The 23520-nt window shown below is 37.9% G+C and overlaps 1 protein-coding gene across 4 annotated transcripts in view; it reads left to right on the top strand.

The window, feature by feature from the left end:
* Positions 1–23520, top strand: part of LRRC49 (leucine rich repeat containing 49) — a 149406-nt gene that overhangs the window by 64113 nt on the left and 61773 nt on the right. The window contains exon 1 of one of the 4 annotated variants that reach the window (XM_049613818.1): positions 12518–12930. The exons of the other annotated variants lie outside the window; for them this stretch is intronic. The gene's annotated coding sequence lies outside the window, so the exon portion shown is untranslated. Of the gene's footprint in view, positions 1–12517; positions 12931–23520 lie in introns of those variants that run through there. 4 annotated transcript variants of the gene reach the window in all.

Raw genomic sequence — 23520 nt, forward strand, 5'->3', positions numbered from 1 at the left:
GAGCCATCAGCCCAGAGCCTGACGCGGGGCTCGAACTCACGGACCGCGAGATCGCGACCTGGCTGAAGTCGGACGCTTAACCGACTGCGCCACTCAGGCGCCCCTTATTTCATGTATTTAATTACATTGGCTCTTATCTTCAGTAAAGTATTGACTAGCAGTGGATTAGTGGGCGCTTCTGCCTTATTCCTGATTTAGTGGAAATGCCTCAAATGTTTCCACATTAAGTAAAATAACTGGCTGTCACGTATGTATTTTTATCATTTGTTTAAGATCTTTTTATCATATTAAAAAAGTATCCATCAACTTCTATTTTCTTGAGTGTTTGCTTTCAAAAATAGGTGTTGAAATTTTTCACAGGCTTTTTTCAGTGTCTATGGAGATAGCCAGATGATTTTTTCCCGGAGATCAATTAATATCATAGGTTTTATTAATAGATGTCCCAATATTGAACAAACTGCATTTCTAGAATAGATAGAATTTGGTCAAATTGTATAATTTTCTTCATGTGGTGTTGAATTTTGTTTCCTAATATCTTATTTAAAACTTCTGTGGGGTGCCTGGGTGGCTTAATCAGTTGAGGAACCAACTCTTGACTTCAACTTAGGTCATGATCTTGTGGTTTGTGGGGTTGAGCCTTGTGTCAGGCTCTGTGCTGGCAGCGTGGAGCCTGCTAGGGATTGTCTCTTTCTCCCTCTGCCTCTTTCCCCCACTCAAGTTCTCCCTCTCTCTCAAAATAAATAGATAAATATTTTTAAAATATAAATAAAACTTTTGCAACAGTACCTGCAAGTGGCATTGATCTATTATTTTTTCTTGTTTAAAAGTACTATTTTTACCAGATTTAAGAGTCAAGGTTATATTTGCTTCATAAAAAGAATCAGTAAGTTTTCCTTAGTTTTCAATGCTCTTGAACAACATGTGAAGCATTTGTGCTCTCTGGTCTTTGAAGTTTTGGTAGAATTTCCCTGTGAACCCACATGTGTGTGTGCATTCAGAGAACGGAGGTTGATATAATGTCCTTGATTCTTTGCAGGCAAAGTCTGTTTCAATACTTACCTCTTCTTTTGTGCTACATAAACAATACAAAGTGAATAGGAGGACGGTGGTGTTCCAATAAAACTTGATTTATGGACCTCTGTCTCTCTCTGTCTCAAAAATAAATAAACATTTTAAAAAATTAAAAAAAAATAAAAGGGACACCCTGGTGGCTCAGTCGATTAAGCGTCTGACTTCGGCTCAGGTCATGATCTCACAGTTTGTGAGTTTGAGCCCCACATCAGGCTCTGTGCTGACAGCGTGGAGCCTGGAGGCCGCTTGGAGTTCTGTGTCTCCCTCTCTCTCTGCCCCTCCCTCACCCCTGCTCACCCTCTGTCTCTGTGTCTCTCTCAAAAATAAATACACATTAACAAAGCAAAAACAAAAACAAACTTGATTTATGGACACTGAAATTTGGATTTCATATAATTTTTACATGTCATGTTATTTACATGTTATTCTTCTTTTGAGGTTTTTACAATTATTTAAAACTATAGACTGTTACTAGTTTATGGGCTGTACAAAAACAGGTGCTAGACCATGTTTGGTCCATGTCCTATACTTTGCTCACCACCAGTCTGTCTTTCTTTCTTTTTCTTTCCTTTCTTCCTTCCTTTCTTCCTTCCTTCCTCTCTCTCTCTCTTTCTTTCTTTCTTTTATATTTATTTATTTACTTTGAGAGAGGGTGTGTGAGAGAGGGGGGAAGGGCTGAGAGAGAGGGAGAGAGTCTTTTTTTTTTTTTATTTTTTTTTTTACGTTTATTTATTTTTGAGACAAAGAGAGACAGAGCATGAACGGGGGAGGGTCAGAGAGAGAGGGAGACACAGAATCTGAAACAGGCTCCAGACTGAGCTGTCAGCACAGAGCCTGACACGGGGCTCGAACGCACGGACTGCGAGATCATGACCTGAGCCGAAGTCGGCCGCTTAACCGACTGAGCCACCCAGGCACCCCGAGAAAGAGAGTCTTAAGCAGGCTCCGCACTCAGAGCAGAGCCCGACATGGGGTTCCATCTGACAACTGCGAGATCCCGACCTGAGCCTATACCAGGAGTCAGAGGCTCAACTGACTAAGCCACCCAGGTGCCCCGACCACTGGCCTTTCTGAAACCCTTTATTGTTGGCATCTCTCTTCTACACAGAAGATATATCTGGGCCTTGTTTTGATGGCCGAATTGAAAATCTTTTTCTTTTAATACATGAGTGAAGCCCGTTTACATTTCTTCATGTGACTAAAGTCTTTCTGTCATATAATCTTCCATGTGTGTTATGTTTATACTTGCTATGTTCTTTACATGTTGTGTTTACTTTTTCAGATTTCTTTGGGTGTTTGGGAAGTTTTATGTTTTGGTTTTGTTGGTTCCTTTTTGTTTGATATTATTTAATTGCCTTAGTCCCAGTTTTTTTTCATTGACATATAATTGACATAGAACATTGTGCAAAGTGTTGATGTGCTACACTTACCTACTGCAAAATGATTGCCACCATAGCATTAGCTATAGCCTCTGTCACGTCCCATAATTATCATTTTGTTTTTGTGGTGAGAAGAATTAATATCTGGTCTCTTGGCGCTTTTGTTAACTACTTTCACTCTGCTGTGCATTTGATCTCCAGTCGTCCCCTGGTTTCTTGCTTCCTCCTTTACCAGCGTGCCATTTTTAATGGTATCCTTTAACTCTTACATATTGTCTACCCGATAATCATTAGCTTATTTTACTTTTCTCTTTCCTTCTCCGACCTTCTGTTTTTTTCACCGCATTGCTTGTACTTCCCTGCACATAAAGCACACTCTACGTAATACATAGCATGTTGTTGTTCCACCTGGGTTCCTGCCTCTAGTTTAGGCCCAGAACGACAATTAGTCATTGAGTGCTCGTCCCTAGTCCTTGCACTCGGGCTTCCTCGGTCACCTCTCAAGGGTGAAGGCCAGCCAGTGTATTCCTCAGCAAGGGCTCATGGGTACTGAAGGGTCCCATACCTCTTGCGCTTCAGAGTTTTTCTGTACCTTGATATTTGGAAGATAGCTTGTCTGAGCATAGCATTCTTGATTCACTCATCCAGTCTTTGAGTTTTTCAAAAAAAATACAGCTGCATTATTTCTTTGCATCCAGTGTGTAGGGTATCTGATGCCAGTCTGAACTTCACTTTTGATCTTTGTGCTTAGAGGTCATGAGGCTTTTTTTTCTTTTATTTATTTATTATTATTATTTAATTTTTAAAGTCTAATAATTTGTGAGGATATGTCTTCAGATGGATCATTCTGGCTCTGTTTTCCCAGCTACCTGTTGGGCCATTTCAGTATATACATTTTGGTCTTTTCTTATTTCCAGAAAGTTTTCTTGGGTTATAGTTTTAAGTATTGGTTCTGTTCAGTTGTTTTGTTTTTATATTTAGGATCTCAAATCACACACACTTGGTTTCTTCTTTGGTTTTCTTCTGTTTTAGCTGCTATTGGCACACTTTATTTCTTTGCTTCATTTTCATTCTCTTGGTTGTTTTTCTGTCTTTCTTCAGTGTTCCTTAGTAAAATTTTATTTGTATCTATTTTCCCTTGGGGACATTGTAATTTAATCTTTGTGTGATGATTTGGTCTTTTCCTTCCATTTCTTTCCTTAATTCAATCAACACTCTTGTCATTTCTGTTTACTGTCCAAATCTGCTTTTAATTTTTAATATTCTTATTCAAGGTGGGTTATCCTAGCTCCAAATGCTTACCTGAGGATATTGAATTCAGTGTGCAATGTTGTATTACAGTTTTCTCCATGTTTATTTTTGGGGGGTGGATTTGATTTCTGTTCTTCAAATACTTTGTATATATTTAGTCTGGTTTTGCCTATTTGTTTTATGGGTTTGGACGACTTATAAGAATCTTCGGTCAAAGGTGTCTTCTGTTAGTGCAGCAAAGTATAGTTGGGGCGTGTGTGTGTGTGTGTGCGTGTGTGTGTGTAAAAGGGATTGTATATCCTTTTTAATCTTTAATTTTTTGGTGCTCTTTTATCTTGCAAGGCTCTCAATCTCCCCTTTGCCCATTTTCGCTTTCACTATCCAGTCCCCAAAGAGCTCGTCTACTTTCCTTTCTATCTTCTCAAAAGCACTGACTTTTTGAAGACTGCCACCTCAGATCATGTGTTCCTTAAAGTCCCTTCCTTGTAGTACGTGCTCAGATCAACTAGGACTCTTACAGTATTGTTGCACCTACTGTGGACCTTCTCTTTCTGCTAGTGATTTTAGATCAGTTTTAGACCCACTATCAGCTCCTCTTTTCTTTCTTCCACACAGTTTTTCATATCGCCCTTCCATATTCCCTACTTACAGGTAATTTGATACTTGGGCCTTCTCTGTCTTTTAGTTATGTTATGGGCATTGGTTTTGTGTAATTTGTTCTTCTTGGCAGTTCTGTATTGTTTTTGGAAGGTGAGTTGGGACTTTCAGTCCATCTCTTTATTTACCTCATATATATGCATATGTGTGTATCCACGTGTGTGTGTAGTAGGTGTATATACGTACTTCCCCTACCAGAATGCAGTTTCCTTAAGAGTAGCAATTGCGTCGTACTTACTCATCTTTCTGTCTTTAGCACTAATGTCAGTGCCGATCATGTAGTGTTCTCTCAACTTTCCTTTATCCTGTTAATGATTAAAACAAAGTTGCAAATAAACTCATCTGTCACTTATGATGGCAGCAGCTTGCATCCTTGACTACTCTTGTTGTCGCTTGCTGCCATCGAAGAGGATGCCAGAGCAGGTGGGATAGGTAGTTTTGAAGATCAATATAACTTACGCCCCCACCGGTGGACACTTATGTTGTTTCCGTTTGGTGCTGGTCATGAACATGCCAGAGAGAGAGAGGAAAAAAATAGGTACTGTGCCTACAAATTTTAAACTGCATGGGCTCACTATATCCCTTCCCCCACCAAATGATTTTATTCTGTTTGCTACACAAATTCCTTCCAAACTCTACTTCAGAGCCTCTTTTGAAATAAGATTTAAACTATTCAGTATTCCTTTATATTTTCTCTCCATTATTATCCCTAATTATCATGCCAAGACCAAGATATATTATTTATATATGATAATAGTTCTGTTTTTGCCAACAAAACCTTACAACATAGCCCCCCAAATTCATTATCACAAACAGAATCTCTGCCAAGTTTACTTCTCATATATGTATTTGTTATAATTTCTCTCCATTTTAATATGGGAGGTTCCTACCACAGATGAGTAGAATTCAGCAGGTTAAGTAAATTAGGTTATTCCCCAAACATTGAAATATTACACAGGTACTAAAATAATAACATAGGAATAATTAGTAACATGGAAAAGTATTGGTTAAATGTAAAGGAAGCAGCATACAAAGCTATTTTATGTAACATGATCTACATTATGTTAAAAAATATATAAACTAGTATATGTTTAGGAGAGATTTCACATGGTTTAATTTTGGTCTTACACTTTTCCAGATTTTCTTAATGATTATGTGTTTTATATTAAGAGAGAAAAAAAAAAGGAAGGCAGAAAGGAACAGCTATGGAGCAGGTGGCTGATGTATTCTCATTCCATATTTAAGATTTTTGTTGCATACTTTGGGATGAGGTGAAGTTTTTTTTTTTTAATTTTCAAATGTTTATTTGTTTTTGAGAGAGAGAGAGAGAGATAGCACGAGCCGGGAGAGGCAGAGATGGAGAGGGAGACACAGAATCCAAAGCAGGCTCCAGGCTCTGAGCTGTCAGCACAGAGCCCGACGCAGGGCTCAAACTCACGAACTGGGAGATCAGGACCTGAGCCGAAGTTGGACACTTAACTGACTGAGCCACCCAGGTGCACCCTTCCCTCCACCTTTTTTTTTTTTTAAAGAAACACTACTATTATTATTTCATTCCATGTTTGTTATAGCAAAGACAAAGAGTACAGAAATGTGTAAGGCAAAAAGCAAATGTACCATGCTACAACCCCCAGTCTCAATTGCAGAAGTACCACTCTTATGAGTTTGATGAGGGGCGCCTGGGTGGCTCAGTCGGTTAAGCGGCCCACCTTGGCTGAGGTCATGATCTCGCGGTCCGTGAGTTTGAGCCCCGCGTCGGGCTCTGTGCTGACAGCTCAGAGCCTGGAGCCTGTTTCAGATTCTGTGTCTCCCTCTCTCTGACCCTCCCCCATTCATGCTCTGTCTCTCTCTGTCTCAAAAATAAATAAACGTTAAAAAAAAATTAAAAAAAAAAAAAGAGTTTGATGAAAACCTATAAGGAAGGATTCCACTAGATTTTTGTTCCTAGGCCAACACTACTGACACACGAATAATATTTTTACAGTATGGAATCATGCTATATAGATTTTTCCTCGGCTTGCTCTTTTAGGTAGCAATATACTATAGATATTTTTCCATGTTAGTACTTGTAGGCGGGGGGATAATGTAAAAAACTTCACAAGTATAGCATGTATACACCAGCAAGGATAGAATAGTGATTCAGAAATTTTAACCGATGTAGCATGGGCACTGTTGAGTCAGAATAGATGCTAAACTGGGTCTCAAGGCCCCTGCTGTGCCAAGGGTTACTCTTTTTGCTGCCAAAACAACAGAGGTTCAGGACACTTCATAGCTGGGTCTGGGACACTTAGGCCTCTTGGGGGCAGTGGCCTTTACCAGCTGGCATGGAATTATTTCAGAATTTTAACTAATACAGTTAGTTGTACCAGGTGAATATCAGCCTTGTTTGTCTGTCTCATTCTTTTTAATGGCTACATTCAATTTCACTGTATGAATTAATTTTATTTTATGAGGCCCTTTTAGACCAGTTGTCATTTTCAATGATGAAGTTATTCCTTTGATGAAGTTTACATCAGTGGTCTCAAACCCGAGTCTGCATTAGGATCACTTCTAGAACTATTAGAATAATATAACCATGACCTTACCCCTAGCAATTCTGATTTAGATATGGATGGGTTCTAGGGCTTCGTGTTTTTTAATGAACTCCACAAATGATTATGATGCCCGGTCAGTATTAGAAGCTACCGAAATATGGGGGCACCTGGGTGTCTCGGTTAAGCGTCCAACTCTTGGTTTGGGCTCACAGGTCATGATCTCATGGTTTGTGAGTTCAGGCCCCGCATTGGGCTGCTCATTGATCCTGCTTGGGATTTTCCCGCTCCCTCTCTGTCTCTGCCTCTCCCCCCTCACTTGCTCTCTGTCACTGTCAAAATAAATAAACCTGAAAAAAAAAAAAGAAATGTAGAAGCTACCGAAATATGGAAGAATTAATATTTTAAAGTAGGACAAGATTGTACAATTTGTCCGTGTGTACAATGTGTACAATATGTCGATGTAACAAGTATTGGTGAAGATGTGAAGCTACTAGATAGAGCTCCCGTACCTGCCAGTAAGAGTGTAAATCAATAAATCATTTCGTAAAGCTCTGGAAGTGTCTATTAAGTCGAAAGTAATAGCAACCCTTATGACTCAGCAATGCCACTCCTAGGTATAAACTCCACAGAAATGCTTAACATGTTCACCTGAATGTTCTTAGTTGCACTATTTATAATAACCTCATATACAAACAAGCCAACTGTCCTCCAACAGTAGAATAAAGTGAGTTTAGTGGAATACTACCCAGCAATGAGAGTCATCAAACTACAGCTACAGGCAATATGAGGCATCTCAAAAAATATGTGAAGCATAAGAAGCCAGATTCAAGTGAGTGCATATGAGTGAATTGCATTTACATAAAGTTAAAAAATAGGCAAACCTTATCTATAGTTAGAATCAGATGAGTGGTTACTTTAGGGAGGAGTAAAAGCTGTAAGGGGAAACAGGGGCAGGGGGCATCGGGGTGTGGGTTGTGGGGACGGAAGTCTTGTCTTTCTAGCTTGCTAGTATCTTTGGCTGGTTTAATAATTAAACTGACATAGCACAGATTAACGGGAGAAAAACAAATATGATTCCATATGTTTGGGAGCCCCGTAAAAATATGAGCCCCGAGGGCAAATCGAGCAGTTGCTCTGTCTCTGCCATCAGGGCGAAGGAATGGGATAGGGGCGTGGGGCTTCAAAGGCAAGGAGGATGATTCACAGGACACTAAGAAGAACAGATATTTGGTAATTGGATGTCTGCCCTGCCGTATATATAGATCTTTCAGATAAAAAATTATCTCTGATAATAGCTCTCTTTCTGAGCCAGGCCCCCATCTAAGTCCTTTTCGGTAGTTAAAAGTTTTACCTTTTAGAAAGCTAAGAATTTTACCTTTAAATAAGGTAAAAGTTTTTCTTGAGCCTCCGGGTCTTAATTGCCATCAGCTCAAAATAATCCATAGACCAAAGGGGCATAGTTTGGAGTCCTGTATTTTTTCCCCATCAGTCCCACTTCTGAAACTTCCCCAAGAAGATTCACAGTCCAGAAGCTGAGTTGGTAGAGTGGTCCATTTCTTTGAGCTAGTCTCTTAGTCCCGAGGCAGTTAGGCAGTTGTGTCTCCTTGTAGGAGGTAGTAATGCATGTGGGCTAGGTGCGTGCACTCAGGTATTTAATATGAGGCATTTCTATGGAAACAAAAGAAAAACAATAGTTAATGATTGGAGCAGATTATAATCACAGTTTCTGGGATTCTGAAAGGCAGCTAATCAAAAAGATACGTAGGTGGTTGGCTCAAAGCATCTTTAGATAAGAGTAAGGGCAGGTGGTGGCAATCTGATCAGTTCTCCTGATTTGTACTTTAAATGTCCCTGGTGATCTTTCTATTTGGCCATATAGCAACAGGCATGGAGATTGTCCATACATATACTGTTGGGGTGATTTCTCTAAAGTTTGTATCACATTGTTCAGCTTTAGCTTACATGACTTCAGAAAAAGGGCAGTTTTAGTTCTCACTGATTCCATGTCAGAGGGTGAGAGAAAAGTTGGGAGATGCTAGTTTAGAGAGTTGCAACCAAATAACTGGTGGAAACTAAAAATTCGGATTCTAGTCCATTTCACCAGTAGAAAACAAAACCTCAAAGACAATTAATGTATTAGAAACTGATATCCAGAAAGGGCTATTACTGACACATAATTTTTCTCTTTACAGTCATACCCGTTTCAGTCAGAGATAACCACAGTAAGACTAATTTGTTTGCCAATTAAGCCTAGTTTCAATAAACTTTGCCGGATTCTTTACATAAGTGCAGCCAGAATGATGATTGATCATGTAGAATCTTTTAATCTGCTCTGTTGGAACTTTTCTTTTCTTTTCTTTTTTAATGTTTATTTATTTTTGAGAGAGAGAGAGAGAGAGAGAGAGAGAGAGAGAGAGAGAATGAGTGGGGAAGGGGCAGAGAGAGCCAGAGACACAGAATCCAAAGCAGGCTCCAGGCTCTGAGCTGTCAGCACAGAGCCTGACATGGGGCTTAGACCCGTGAACCCATGAACTCTGAGATCATGACCTGAGCCGAAGTTGGATGCTCAACCAACTGAGCCACCCAGGTGCCCCGTCTGTTGGAACTTTTCATAAGGAATCTCAGATTAGTCTTTTAAAACCCTCATGAAGGAAACAAAGATGCCAAGCCAAGGTCTCACCATCAGACGTTGCACGCAATACCTGTAGGTTTGAATGGGTTCCTCTCCTATTGAGGTCCCCCAAATATCCTGAGGTTTCTGAGCTTGCCAGGAAGTAGCATTCCTTTCTCACCTACTGAGACTGCTGGGAACCCTGTAAGCAAGGTATCCGGCCAGTTTTTCCAAGGGGTTTTATTGGCTCCATAAAGTCAACCTTAGTTCCTTAAAGCTGTCTGGCATATCTGATTCTATGCACATGCTCAAATACGACATTCCAGCCAAAGCCTTGGCAATATAATCAACGTTTCCCGTTGTGTCCTATTACAATGAGACTAGATTCTTATTGAATTTATGCAAATAGCTGTATTGACATGAAAATGAGAATACTAAATTCCCCAATTCTGGATGGATCAGGTAGAGAGAAAAAGTAATTGTTTCCTCTTTGTTCACAAATTGTTGTATCATTTGTATACAAATTGTTGAACCATTTGTACCAAATTGTTGATAGCTTAAGAGAAAAGAGAAAAAGGTTTCCTTCAACCTGGTAAAACAAAACATAACAGAACCAACAATGTTCCAATGAAAAAAATCATAAAATTTATAATCGTTCTCATCATTTCATTCAGTCTCATGTTACTCTTTTTCTCCTTGAATCCAGTTTTTTCATGAGTTCTGTAAATTCTTACCCAGTTCACTTTTATGATCTTAAAGTTATCAAAAGCCTATATATTTCAAAAGTCCTTTCCTTGAACCTCCTTGAAAATGAAGTACTTTTGAAGGAATACTTTTGCAGAGCATCAGAGTAAAACAATAACTATCTGTAAATGACAAAAAACTGTAAAATGCCCATTGTTAAAGATCTGATGAAATTCATTATAACAGTATTGATAAGGAAATATGTTTATTTTTGTGGCTCACAACATTTTGAGATAACTGGAATTATGATAATAACATAATCAATAGTGCTCATACTGGATCTTTACCAGAGTCACTGTATCCAAGGAGGTAGTTCTACTAATCTGCTAATTTAGAAAATTACACTACTTTAGCTTCCATCAGATCCTGTAGGCAGAAATCTGGGACACTGACATGATGATTCTTCCCTTATGTTGGATTTTGTCCAAGGTCCCAACATCTCTCAGCTACATTGCTTGCCGAAGCAAGCAATGTCCAGTCAGTAAAGACCCCTTCGTGGTCACCAACTGTAGGGGAGGAAAAGTTTCCTTTCTACCATGCTGGGTTCTTTGGCTGGTTTAATAATTAAATTGACATAAGGCAGATTAACGGGAGAAAAACAAATTTAATTACTTGTGTACAGGAGCCCCATAAAAATGAGGCCTAAGGGCCAGTCAAGCAGTTGCTGTCTCTGCTGTCCTGGGCTAAGGAATGGGATAGGGCCGTGGGGCTTCAAAGGTAAGGAGGATGATTCATAGGATGATAAGAAAGCAGATATTTGGTAATTAGATGTTTGCCCTGCCATACTCTTTCAGATAAAAAGTTATCCCTGGTAAAGCTCTCTTTGTGGGCCAGCCCCCACTCCCACCCCGCCCTGCTCCTGCCTATTTAAATTCTTTTAGGTAGTTAAGGAAAAGGTAAAAATTTTTGTTGAGTCTTCTGGGTCTTAGTTGTCTTCAGCTCAACGTAATCCACATACCAAAGGTCATGTATTTTGGGGGTCACATGTTCTGCTCTCCATCAGGGTAATGTTTTCTTTCTTAACCTGGGGACTGTTTACATGGGTATGTTCAGATTGTGCAGAATCATCACACTGTGCATTTATGATTTGTGGACTTTTTTGTATATATATAAAAACTGATAGAAAGTTCAAAAACCACTGGAAAATCATCAATAGAAAGAAGTTCCTCCAAATAACGGAATTATTTCATGGTGGAATAATAAACATACTTCCATTAACTTTAAAAGAGGAATTTGGTCTGCAGTGGTATGCTTGAGCCAGCTTGTGTTGGCTCACTACACCGGTCTATGTGCATCTTTTCAGTTCAGCAACATCATCTTGGTAGTTTGAAATCGGCCACGCTGGGAATATTTACACCATAGGAATTGACAAGTACTATATCAGTTTGTTGTTGTTTTCCCAGACTGCTGCTTACCTACACGGTGCTGAACTTAGATCTCTTTACAGTATTATTTGGCTTGCTTTATAGCCAGTGTAATTTTTAAACAATTAATATTAATGTTGAAAGTGGCTAAAATGAGCATGCTTTTTAGAATTGTTATCACACTTTGAGACTGCCAAGAATCCTTCTCTTTTTCTTCTGTAAATTTGAGGAGACTTAGGGGTGCCTGGGTGGCTCAGTCGGTTGAGTGTCTGACTTAGGCTGTGGTCATGGTCACACAGTTTGTGAGTTCGAGCCCCGCGTTGGGTTCTGTGCTCTTGGTTCAGAGCCTGGAGCCTGCTTCGGGTTCTGTGTCTCCTTCTCTCTGCCCCTCCCCCACTCACGGTCTGTCTCTGTCTCTCAAAAAATGTATAAACGTTAAAAATTTTTTTAAAAAATTTGAGGAGACTTATTTGTATCCACATGGTCAATTCATAAGAGGAAATATATCATCAAGAACTTTGTCACCTTAAATTTGGTTTCAGTGTCATAAATTAGCATTATGAGAATATGACCATGACTTGAGATCTACTTTTGGTAATTAGAGTCATTGTGAATCTCCTGAGACTGAAGCTGTGTTGCTTTTGTCTTTTTACTGCTAGAAAATGAGTAAGCTAATAGAGAAAGCTAATAGAATTGTCACCTAGAATTCTGAGACACTCAGTTCTGTGCTCATGTCTTTTGTCAGCCAGGTGCTTAGGGACATGATAGATACTGTCCTTGTTGAATTGTTGTCAGTGCCATTGTTGCAGCAAAAGATGTCTAAAGAGACAGTTTAACATTTTTCTCTATTTTGTTTAATTCTTCGTGTCTCTACCTCCTCCTCTTCACTTTCTTTCTGTTTCTATCATAGCCATAGTCTTCTATTTATTTCTCTCTGGTATCACTTCAGCTTCTCAAATATTAAAATCTTGTAAACACTGTGACGAGTGGGTTAAACTTTTTGAATAGTTTCCCCAAGGGAAATTTGGCGATCTTTTTCATGTATGTGAAAAAATTTTTTGTTTCAGCCATATTTTTGCTTTGTGACAAAAAAGAATGGGCTATTGTTAGAATGCATCTTTAGAATCTGTAGAACCATCTTGTTTCTACGAACCCCTACTATTGTTGTGCACTAAAAAGAATTTTAGTGACTAAGTAACTAACATTACTTAACAAGTAGCAACGTAGATGATTGTTTGTTAAGGAGGACCAAAAGAAAGGAACAAGAAAGTAAAAGAAATGTAAATGGAGAGAAAAAATGTGTTCTAGTTTTGCTTAAGGTATGTTAAAACTAATTATTGGTTTCAGCTGTTGTTCACCCATTCTTTTTTTAATAAAGTTCCTCATCATCTTTTCAGTGTTTTAACAGTAATTGATGATCATTGTCTGGATCTATTATTTATTTAGTGATTACAAAATGGTGATATTCCATCATTCTTTGTCCTTTTAAGTTCTATTTCTTCTATAAGAAAAAGACTTTCATTAGCATTTTGATTACCCTGAAGAACAGTTTATGCAGGAAAGGGATGTAAATGCTTTATTTCCTTAATTTATATCCACTGCCTTTGACATTTTTACTTTAATTTTTAAAATATTTTTCCAGTCTGTAGAAGTTCTGTGTCTTTTCAGATCTTCTTGGAGTTTACTGGTATTTTCAAACCTGTTTTTATTTCTTGAAATATGTTTTTATATCCTATGTTTTGTAATTCAAAAAGTCTTAGACAGTCAATGTCATCTGTGGTTTCTGCTGGCTGTCAGTCAGAGTGTTTTATTTCCTTTTGAACTGTGAACTATATATTTTGGGGGGGTACCTTATCTTTGGGAACTTTTTGAGATCTTGTATGAACGTAGGTTCCTCCATGGAGACATTTCATTTGTTTCTGTCAGATGCCAATAGGTATAAGCAGCCTTAGACTTCTTCAAAATATCACTTCTCTTGAAATGTTTTAGACCACCCATTTAGTGTGGATTCAGGATGCAAATTGTGGTTTGTGGTTTCAAGTAATCAGGGAAGAATTCTCCTCCCCCATTAGCTCCGTGTTTTGAGATGGGCAATATATCTGGGGTAGTGGGTAGGAAAGCTTATGTCTAAATAACTCTATATTGAAAGTCTAGTTTTTGGGTCTCAGATATAGGACAGATCTCCAGTTAGACTCTCCAACTTGGGTAGCCTCTGGTATTTGTTTCCTGTCCCCCAGCTTTGAAGATCATATGAACCAAAGTTCAAGTTCATTGGGTCCAGTAAATGTCCTCAGAGCTCTCTGGGTTCTCACCTTCACTTTTTTTTTTTTTTTAAACCTGTGTATTTCTCATTTTTTTTAGCAGGTCATGGATGCACTTGAGAAGAGTTTTAAAATATATTTTATCTAGCATTTTTAGCTGTTTTTGCAAGTGCCTCAGTCTACAAACTTGATTCTGTCTGATATACAAACACCTTCATTATGTGCTATTTTCTTTAACTGTGCTTCATTCTTTAATACTTAATTATATGTTATCATATAGATTTTTCTAGCTATTTTATATTTATCAGTTGTGTATATGTCAGTCCTTGTGAGAACACTTGATTATTCTAGTGTTCCATTTCATTTCAGCCTGCTAGATACATAGTAACTGTCCAGTAAAATTCTCACTGATCAATGTAAAATAAGTGAGCTTTTTATTAAGATTGTTTTCAGAGAATATGGTGCTTTAATGGTATGAAAGAGTAAAACCCCTTTTTCTAAAGTACCTAACTTACTTTTGGGAGAAGTTTCTAATTGGAGAAATTTGACTGATACTTGGGGGTTGTTAGTTAAATATCTATGTGCTCTGCTTGTATATATGGGAATTTTATTTTTTCTCTGTATTTTATTAAGTAAGCCTAAAATGGACTGAAATATGTTCTTTTCCTTTTGAGATGTGAGTTTTGGTCAGTAGGGACACACCGTTCCTCCGTAGGTTCTTTAGCAGATAGGAAGCAGATGCGGCATCGGGAGAAGACCACTAGGGGAAGAACAAATACATGAGTAATCTGGAAAAAGATTAAAGTCAAATTATGAATTAGGTGTCGGCCTTTGGACCCAAGCTTGTCCATTCTGGGGACTCCGAAGAGGCAAGCAACTGAGTGTTGTTAAAAAAAGACTGTTCTTAAAAGGCAATAGTACTTTACTGTACTTACTGTTCCGTTTCCAGGGGTTTTGCTTTTGTTTTATAACCTGACCTTGATTTTCTCTGGTTAGGTAGTATGCAACCCTTCATTAGCCTGGATTTGTACTTAATGAGACTCCTTTCATTTGATTAGAGAATGTCTTTAAAATCATAGGTACCTTGTCAGTGCATTTCTAGGAATGTCTGGCATGTTTATTGGTCAAATGCCTGGCAGATGGAAATGAAATTTTGTGAGGAATCTTCTGGATCAAATATGGATTTATTTTTACCTTAATGAAACTATTCAAAGCATAAAGACTTTAGTCTGAGTATCAGTGCTAGCAGCCGACCTGGAAAGGGTTGCCAGGATAGTACCTGCTAAGGATTGCAATGATTTTCCCACTCCTGGTGCCTCTTTGGTTGTGCTTGAATTACAGACACAGACCAGATGGGCATCAACAGATCTCCTAGATGTCTGAAGTGCTTCATAATGACTACATTCAGTGGACATATTTTCTTCTGTATTCACTAATGTGCTTTGTATTTGAATTCAATGAAGACAGTGTGTACTTTTGTGTTTAACACCATTAGTTACATTCCCCAAAGGAATACTTGGGCTAGGAACAGTTACAATCATTTTAGTTTACAATTATACTTGCAATAAGAAATAAATCATAGACTCTACAGTCTAAGTTATAAATAGACATTAAATAACAATAGGGTGCCTGGGTGGCTCAGTTGGTTAAGTGTCTGACTCTTGATTTCAGCTCAGGTCATGATCTCACAGTTCGTAGGATAGAGCCCCATGTCAGGCTCTGCATTGACAGTTTGGAGCCTGCTTGGGATTCTGTCTCTCTCTCCCTCTCTCTCTCTCTCTCTCTGTGTCTCTCTGTCTCTCTCTCTCTCAAAATAAGTAAATAAACAAACATTTAAAAAATAACAATATAATCAGGATTTACTTGCAATAAAATGTTTTCCAGCTTCCCTCTGCTTCTGGACATATTATTTCCACTTTTCAGTGCATATACCTGGCTAGTGATAGATATCAGATCATAATGATTCCTGATAACATGATATCCTTTAAATAATTCTAAGACTAGTGTAAGAAAAATTATTTATTAAGTTTTAGATCAAAGATAAGCCTTTGGAAATCATATCAATTCATCATAGTCTTTCACTCATTCACCAAAATTATTGCACCCTCACTAGATGCTGGGGGCTATGATAGGTTTTGGAATAGTGATCACGGTACATTTCTAGCCCTCAAGAACCTTACAGTTTAATTCTGTTTAGATATGCTGGGCCATTGAAGAAAAATACTCTTCAGCACAGAAGAGTTCTCTTGCCTGTACTGGCTCTGCCTCTGCTTTTCACATCACTGCATCTCTTAAAGGTCGAAGTTAGTATCCCATCCTGTGGTAGTTGGAGGAAAACTTAAAGAAAGCCTTTTTGAAATATGTCCTAAGGGCCATGGGTCACCAATATAACACACCGTTCCAGACAAGGGAGACCTGATAGATGAAAAGGTGATTTGTCAAATGACAAAATTTTTTACATTTTAAATGTCTTTGTAAATCAATTTATTGGTATATAATTTACATGTAACAAAAAGCACGCATTGTAAGAGTCGAGTCCATGAATTTTGACAAAGTGTACAGCCTTGTAACCACCACCCAATCATTATTAACCCTAGAGAAAAACCCGGGTGTTACTCTAGATTCCTCCCTTCCTCGCATCCAAGTAAGTACTAGTTTCTGTACATGCTACACCCTAACTTCCATAGAACCTATCCTGTCCTCTTTACTCTCTTTCGCTTCTGCCTTAGTTTTTGATATGTTAGAGCCTTGTTCCTTTTTTACCTCTATTTACTGCAATCTGTAACTAATTTTTTGCTCTTAATTCATTTCTTTCCTTTATACTTTCCATAATGTTACCAATTATTTTAATAGTTACTAGTTATCGTAATCCTGTTAGCACCCGCCTCCCTTGCTTACACGCCCCCGATAGGTCTTCGGTCAGTTCACATTCTCAGCTCTCAATTTCTGAGTAAGAGATTGTTTCTCAGCAACTGACGTGATGGTGACATTATTTATCAATAGGAAGTATACATAGAGAAGTAGGTTTGTGGATTGAAGATGATGACTTTGTTCACTTAACAATGTAGAGAAACACAAATTTGCCTTGTGTTTCAGTTTTGAACTTATCAGAAGCATCTTTGGTTTTAGCTTTATGTAAACAACTATGAGGGAAGGAGAGAAGCATTTTTCAAACATCCGTTAAACATCAGAAACTATTCTGAGATGTTTTATATTGATGGGGAAAAAAGAGTTTTGTTACTGCTAGGTGGGAAAAATTTGCAATGTTTGTTCAAGTTTATTTATACCAGTAGTGATTATTAAATTTAACGATCTCTCATTTTCATCTGCATATGCTAGCCTTTTAAAGAAATGTCTTCCCAACTGATAGTGTTTAAATGCCAATACCCCCAAAGGCCATATGTAGATTCAGTGCATTCCCTATCGGTATTCCAACCGCATTTTTTGCAGAGGTATAAAAACCGCTCCTAAAATATATAGAGCCACAAAAGATCCTGAAATAGCCATAGGAATACTGAGAAAGAATAACCAAGCATCATATTTCCTGATTTCTAAGCTACAGTCATCAAAACCGTATGGTACTAGAATAAAAACAGACAAATACACCAATGGAATAGAATCGAGAGCTCAGAAATAAATCTAAGTATATCAGGTCAACCAATATTGACAAGGGAGCCAAGAATACTCAATGGAGAAAGGACAGTCTCTTTAATATTCACAGGTGAAAGAATGAAACTGGACTCCTGTCTTATGCCACTCACAAAAAATAACCCAAAATGGATTAATGACTTAAATGTAAGATCAAAACCATGAAAGTCCTAGAAGAATACACAGAAATAAACCTTCAGGACATGTGTTTTTATTATGATTTAAAAAAAATATGATACCTAAAGCACAAGCAACAAAACAAAAAATAAACAAGTACTGCATCAAAGGAAAATCTTCTGTACAGCAAAAGAAGCTATCAATAAAGTGAACAGACAACCTATGCAATGGGAAAAATATTTGCCAACCACGTCTCTCATAAGGGATTAATATCCCAAATGTATGAAGAACTCCTACAACTCGATAGCCAAAAAACAAATGACCCAATTAAAAAATGGGCAAAAGACCTGAATAGACATTTCTTCAAAGGAGATATACAAAAGGCGAACAGGTACATGAAAAGATGTTCATCACTAGTTATTAGGGAAATGCAGATTAAAACCGTGGTTTTAATATGAGTTATCATTTCACACCTGTTAGAATGACCATCGTCAAAAAGAGAAGAGATAACAAATGCTGGTATGGATGTGGAGAAAAGGGAACCCTCGTGCGCTGTTGGTGGAATTGTAAATTCATACAACCACGATGAAAAACAGTAGGGAGAATTTTCACAAAGTTGAAAACAGAGCTACCATATGATCCAGCAATTCCACTTCCTGGAATAGGTCCAAAGGAAATGAAAACTAACTTGAAAAGGTATCTGCATCCCCCTGTTTATAGCAACATTGTGACAATAACCAAGCCATGGAAACAAGTTAAGTGCCCATCCGTGGATGAGTGGATAAAGAAGTTATGGTGTATATATATGAATGTCGTTCAGCCATAGGAAATAAGGGAATCCTATCATTCGTGACAACATGGATGGACCCTGAAGGCATTATATTTCACCCTGAGTGAAATAAGTCAGACAGAGGAAGATAGTTACTGTGTGATCTCACTGATATGTGGAATCTAAAAGCAAAACCAAAACCAAGCTCACAGAAAGAGATCAGACTTGTGGTTACCAGAGGTGGAGGATGGGGGTAGGGGAGAATTGGAGGAAGAGGGTCAAAAGTCCAAACTGCCAATTATAAGATAAATTAGTACGCAGGACTAATATACAATATGATGACCACAGCTAACACTGCTGTATGACATACAGGAAAGTTATTAAGAAAGTAAAAACTATGAGTTCTCATCACTGGGAGGAAATTTTTTTCTCTCTCTTTTGTTCTTTCTTTTCTTTGTATTGTATCTATATGAAAAAATGGATGTTAGCTGAAGCTATTATAGTCCTCATTTCACAATATACATAAGTGAAACCACCATGCTGATGTATGTCAATTGTTACTCAATAAAACTGGGGGAAATTGTCTTCCTAAAATTATCTAAATATGTCTCAAAACCCATAATGAGCATATGAGTTGTGAGATTTACCTATTAGATGGTAAAGATAATCTCTAAGGTAAAAAAATAGGAGAGGATCTTTTTACCTTGAATGGGAGGAAACAGAAGAAATATTTAAATGTGACAATAAAAAAAGGGAACTTTAGTCTTACCATATACCTTGCCTTGACCTTAATTGTCAACATATAGGTTATTTTCTATACCATAAATATTCTATATCCCCTAGCTTTTCTTACACAGGAAGAAGGGATATTCAATATAGTGCCTGAATAAAGGAAGTACTCTTAGGCCTAAATGTTTACATTTGTTATTTGAATAGTCATCAAATTTTGATGATTCTAACATAATGATTTTAACTAGTTATGATTCTAACATAAACGATTTTAATGATTTTAACTAGTCTTCTCTGGGGTATCATTTAGAAAAGCGAGTATTCCCTTCTTTAAAAAATGGAAGTCCTCAAAAAATTAAAAATAGAACTACCATTGAGTAATTCCACTTCTGGGTATTTATCCAAAGAAAATGAAAACACTTACTTGAAAAGATATCTGCATGTTCATTGCAACATTATTTATAGTAGCCAAGATACGGAAACAATATAAGTGTCCATGGACAAATGAATGGATAAAGAAAATGTGGGATGGATGGATGGGTGGGTGGATGGACGGACGGACAGACAGACAGACAGGGAGAGATATATAATGGAATATTATTCAGCCATAAGATAGAATGAAATCTTGCCATTGGTGACAACATGGATAGACCTTGGGGTATAATGCTAAGTGAAATAAGTAAGACAAAGAAAGACAAATACCATATGATTTTTTACTTATATGTGGAATCTAAAGACAAAAACCAACAATAAAAAAGCAAAACAGGTTCATAGATACAGAGAACAGATTGGTGGTTGCCAGAAGCAGGGGGCTGGCAGTGAGCGAAATGGGAGAAAGGAGCCAAAAGGTACAAACTTTCAGTTCTAAAATAAATTAGTCATGGGAATGTAATGTATGGCATATTGGCTCTTACTAATAATACTGTGTTGCATATTTGAAAGTTGCTAAGAGAGAAGATCTTAAAAGTTCTTACCACAAGAAAAAAATTCTGTAAAAAAGTTCTGTAACTGCGTGTGGAGATGGGCATTATACTAGATATATTGTGGTGGTCATGTCACAATTTACACAAATATTGAATCATTATGTTACATACCTGAACCTAATATAATGTATATCAATTATACCTCCATTTTTTAAAAGACCCAATCAAAATCCCAGCAAGCTGATATCAATGAATGTGTTCTAAGGTTTAAATGGAAAAGCTAAGACCTTGAATAGCAACACAATACTGAAGAACACAGCTGGAGGACTCATACTACCCTATTTCAAGACTTATATTAAGGTACAATAATCAAGACAGTGTGGTATTGGTGAAAGAGTAGACATATATATATAAGTAGAAAAGAATAGACGACCTAGAAATAGATTCACACAAATATAGTCAAGTAATCTTTGACAAACGAGCAAAGGCAATTCATTTGAGAAAGGGTAGTCTTTTCAATAGATGAGACTGGAAAAATAGGATATTTACATTTAAAAAAAAGAATCTAGACGTAGACCTTATATGTTTTACAAAGTTTACTCAAAATGGATCGTAGACTTAAATATAATACACAAAGCTATAGAACTTCTAGAAGAAAATTTAGGCAACCTTGGGTTTGGTGATGAATTTTTAACGTTTATTTATTGTTGAGAGACAGAGAGACAGAGCTCGAGGAGGAGACAAGCAGAAAGAGAGGGAGACATAGAATCTGAAGCAGGCTCCAGGCTCTCAGCACTGAGTATGTTTCAAGTATGTTAGCAAGCTATCAGCACAGAACCTGATGCGGGGCTCGAACTCATGGACTGTGAGATCACGACCTCAGCCGAAGTGGGTCAGTTAACCGACTGATCCACCCAGGCGCCCTTGGTGATGAATTTTTAAATAGAATACGAAGACCATGGCACGTGAAAGAGAAAACTGATAAGTTGAACATCATTAAAATTAAAAACTTCTGCCCTGTGAAGACACTTTTAAGAAAAATGAGGGGCACCTCGGTGGCTCAGTCAGTTGAGCATCCCACTTCGGTTCAGGTCATGATCTCACGGTTCGTGGGTTTGAGCCCCATGATGGGCTCTGTGCTGACAGCTCAGAGCCTGGAGCCTGCTTTGGATTCTGTGTCTCCTCCTCTCTCTGCCCCTCCATGGCTCACGCTCTGTTTCTCTCTGTCTCTCAAAAATTAATAAATGTAAAAAAAAATTTTTTTTTTAAAGAAAAATGAAAAGGCAAGTCACAGACTAGGAGAAATATGTGCAAATCATATACCTGATAAGTTATTTGGGCATATTTGTATATATGTATATATTTATATATCCATGATATACAAAAATTCAAAACACAAGAAATAACAGGTGTTTGTGAGGATGTGGAGAAAGGGGAACCCTCCCGTACTGTTGGTGGGAATGCAGCCGGTGCAGCCACTCTGGAAAACAGTATGGAGGTTCCCCAAAAAGTTAAAATAGAAGTACCTTATGATCCAGCAATCACACTACTTTGTATTTACCCAAAAAATATGAAAGCACTAATTCAAAAGGATACATGCACCCCGATATTTGTAGCAGCGTTGTATACAATAGCCAAGATATGGAAGCAGCCCAAGTGTCCATCGACTGATGAATGGATAAAGAAGATGTGGTATACACACACACACACACACACACACACACACACACACACAATGGGATATTATTCAGCCATAAAAAAGGAAATCTTGCCATTTGCAATGACATGGATGGAGCTAGAGAGTGCTATGCAAAGCGACGTAAGTCAGAGACAAACACCCTATGATTTTACTCATATGTGGAATTTAAGTAACAAAGCAAACAAGCAAAGGGAAAAAAAAATGAGAGAGAGAGGCAAACCAAGAAACATACTCTTAACTATAGAGACCAAATTGATGATTACCAGAAGGGAGGTGAGTGGGGGAATGGGTAAAATAGGTGATGGGGATTAAGGATCGCGCTTGCCGTGATGAGCACAGGGTGATGTATGGAAGTGTTGAATCACTAAATTGTACACCTGAAACGAATATTACGCTGTATATTAACTAAATTGAATTTAAATAAAAACTTAAAAAAAAAGAAGATATAGAGATGGCAAATGCGTATGAAAAAATGTCATCCTTTGACATTAGGAAATTGCATATTAAAACAGTGAGACCTCTACACACCTTTTGGAGTGACTATTATAAAAAATAAAAACCTGACATATAGCAAATGCTGATGAGAATGCGGAGCTGGTCGGAATGCAAGATGTTACAGCCACTTTGGAAGACAGTTCGGCAGTTTCTCATAAAGCTAAACTAGTCTCACTATATAATCCAGCAATTGCACTCTTTTAAGTATTTACCCAAATGAGTTGAGAACTCGTGTTCACTCAAAAACCTGCAGACAAATATTTATAGCAGTTTTATTTATAATCACGAAAATCTGGGAGCAACCAAACTGTGGTACATCCAGACAATGGCATATTAGTGATAAAGAGAGAGAGAGCATGTGCTGTGAAGACACAAAAAGACACAGAAGAAGCTTTTTTTTTTTTAGTGTTTATTTTTTTGAGGGAGAGTGTGAGTCGGGGAGGGACAGAGAGAGGGGGGACAGAGGATCCAAAGTGGGCTCTGCGCTGACAGCAGGGGGCCCAGTGTGGGGCTTGAACTCACAAACTGTGAGATTATGACCTGAACTGAAGTCGGACGCTCAACTGACTGAGCCATCCAGGTGCCCCAAGACATGCAAGAACCTTAAATGCAAATGGCTAAGGGACAGAAGTCAGTCTGAAAAGGCTATATTCTGTATGGTTCCAAGTATATAACATTTGGAAAAGGCAAAAACTGTAAAGACAATAAATAGATCAGTGCCAGAGATTCAGGGAAAGAGGAGGAGGGTTGAAGTAGGGGATTTTTTTAGGATCATGGAACTATTTTGTATGATACTTATGCATTTGTCAAAACCCACCGAACTTTATAGCACAGAGTGAACCGTAATATATGCAAATGTAAAAATAATATTTAGGAGGTTAGAGGATCCAGGGAAGGAATGAATATAGACTATGACAAGAGAAGCTAACTGTATTTCAAATGTATGAACCAACCCCCCTTGAAGGGGTGAGGGGGGAGGTGTTGACCTAAGTAACTTTGGAATGCATATATAAAACTAAATGCTAAAGGAATTACACATCACAGTTATACTTTAGTTAACAAAGTTGTTTCCTGTGGGTGTTCAGGTTGAAAAATGCTGATACCACTATGCATATATTCTGGAATTAAACAATTAAATAAATGGATGAGATGGTGGGAGTCAGATTTCTCCTTGTTGGAGTAGGAATTTACAGATAAGTGAGGGAAAGAGGCTAGAATGATCCTTTTGATAATAGAATTGGGGTACATCAGTGTGAATTCATGTTTAG

Source organism: Panthera uncia, assembly GCF_023721935.1.
Source record: "Panthera uncia isolate 11264 chromosome B3 unlocalized genomic scaffold, Puncia_PCG_1.0 HiC_scaffold_1, whole genome shotgun sequence".
Lineage (NCBI taxonomy): Eukaryota > Metazoa > Chordata > Mammalia > Carnivora > Felidae > Panthera > Panthera uncia.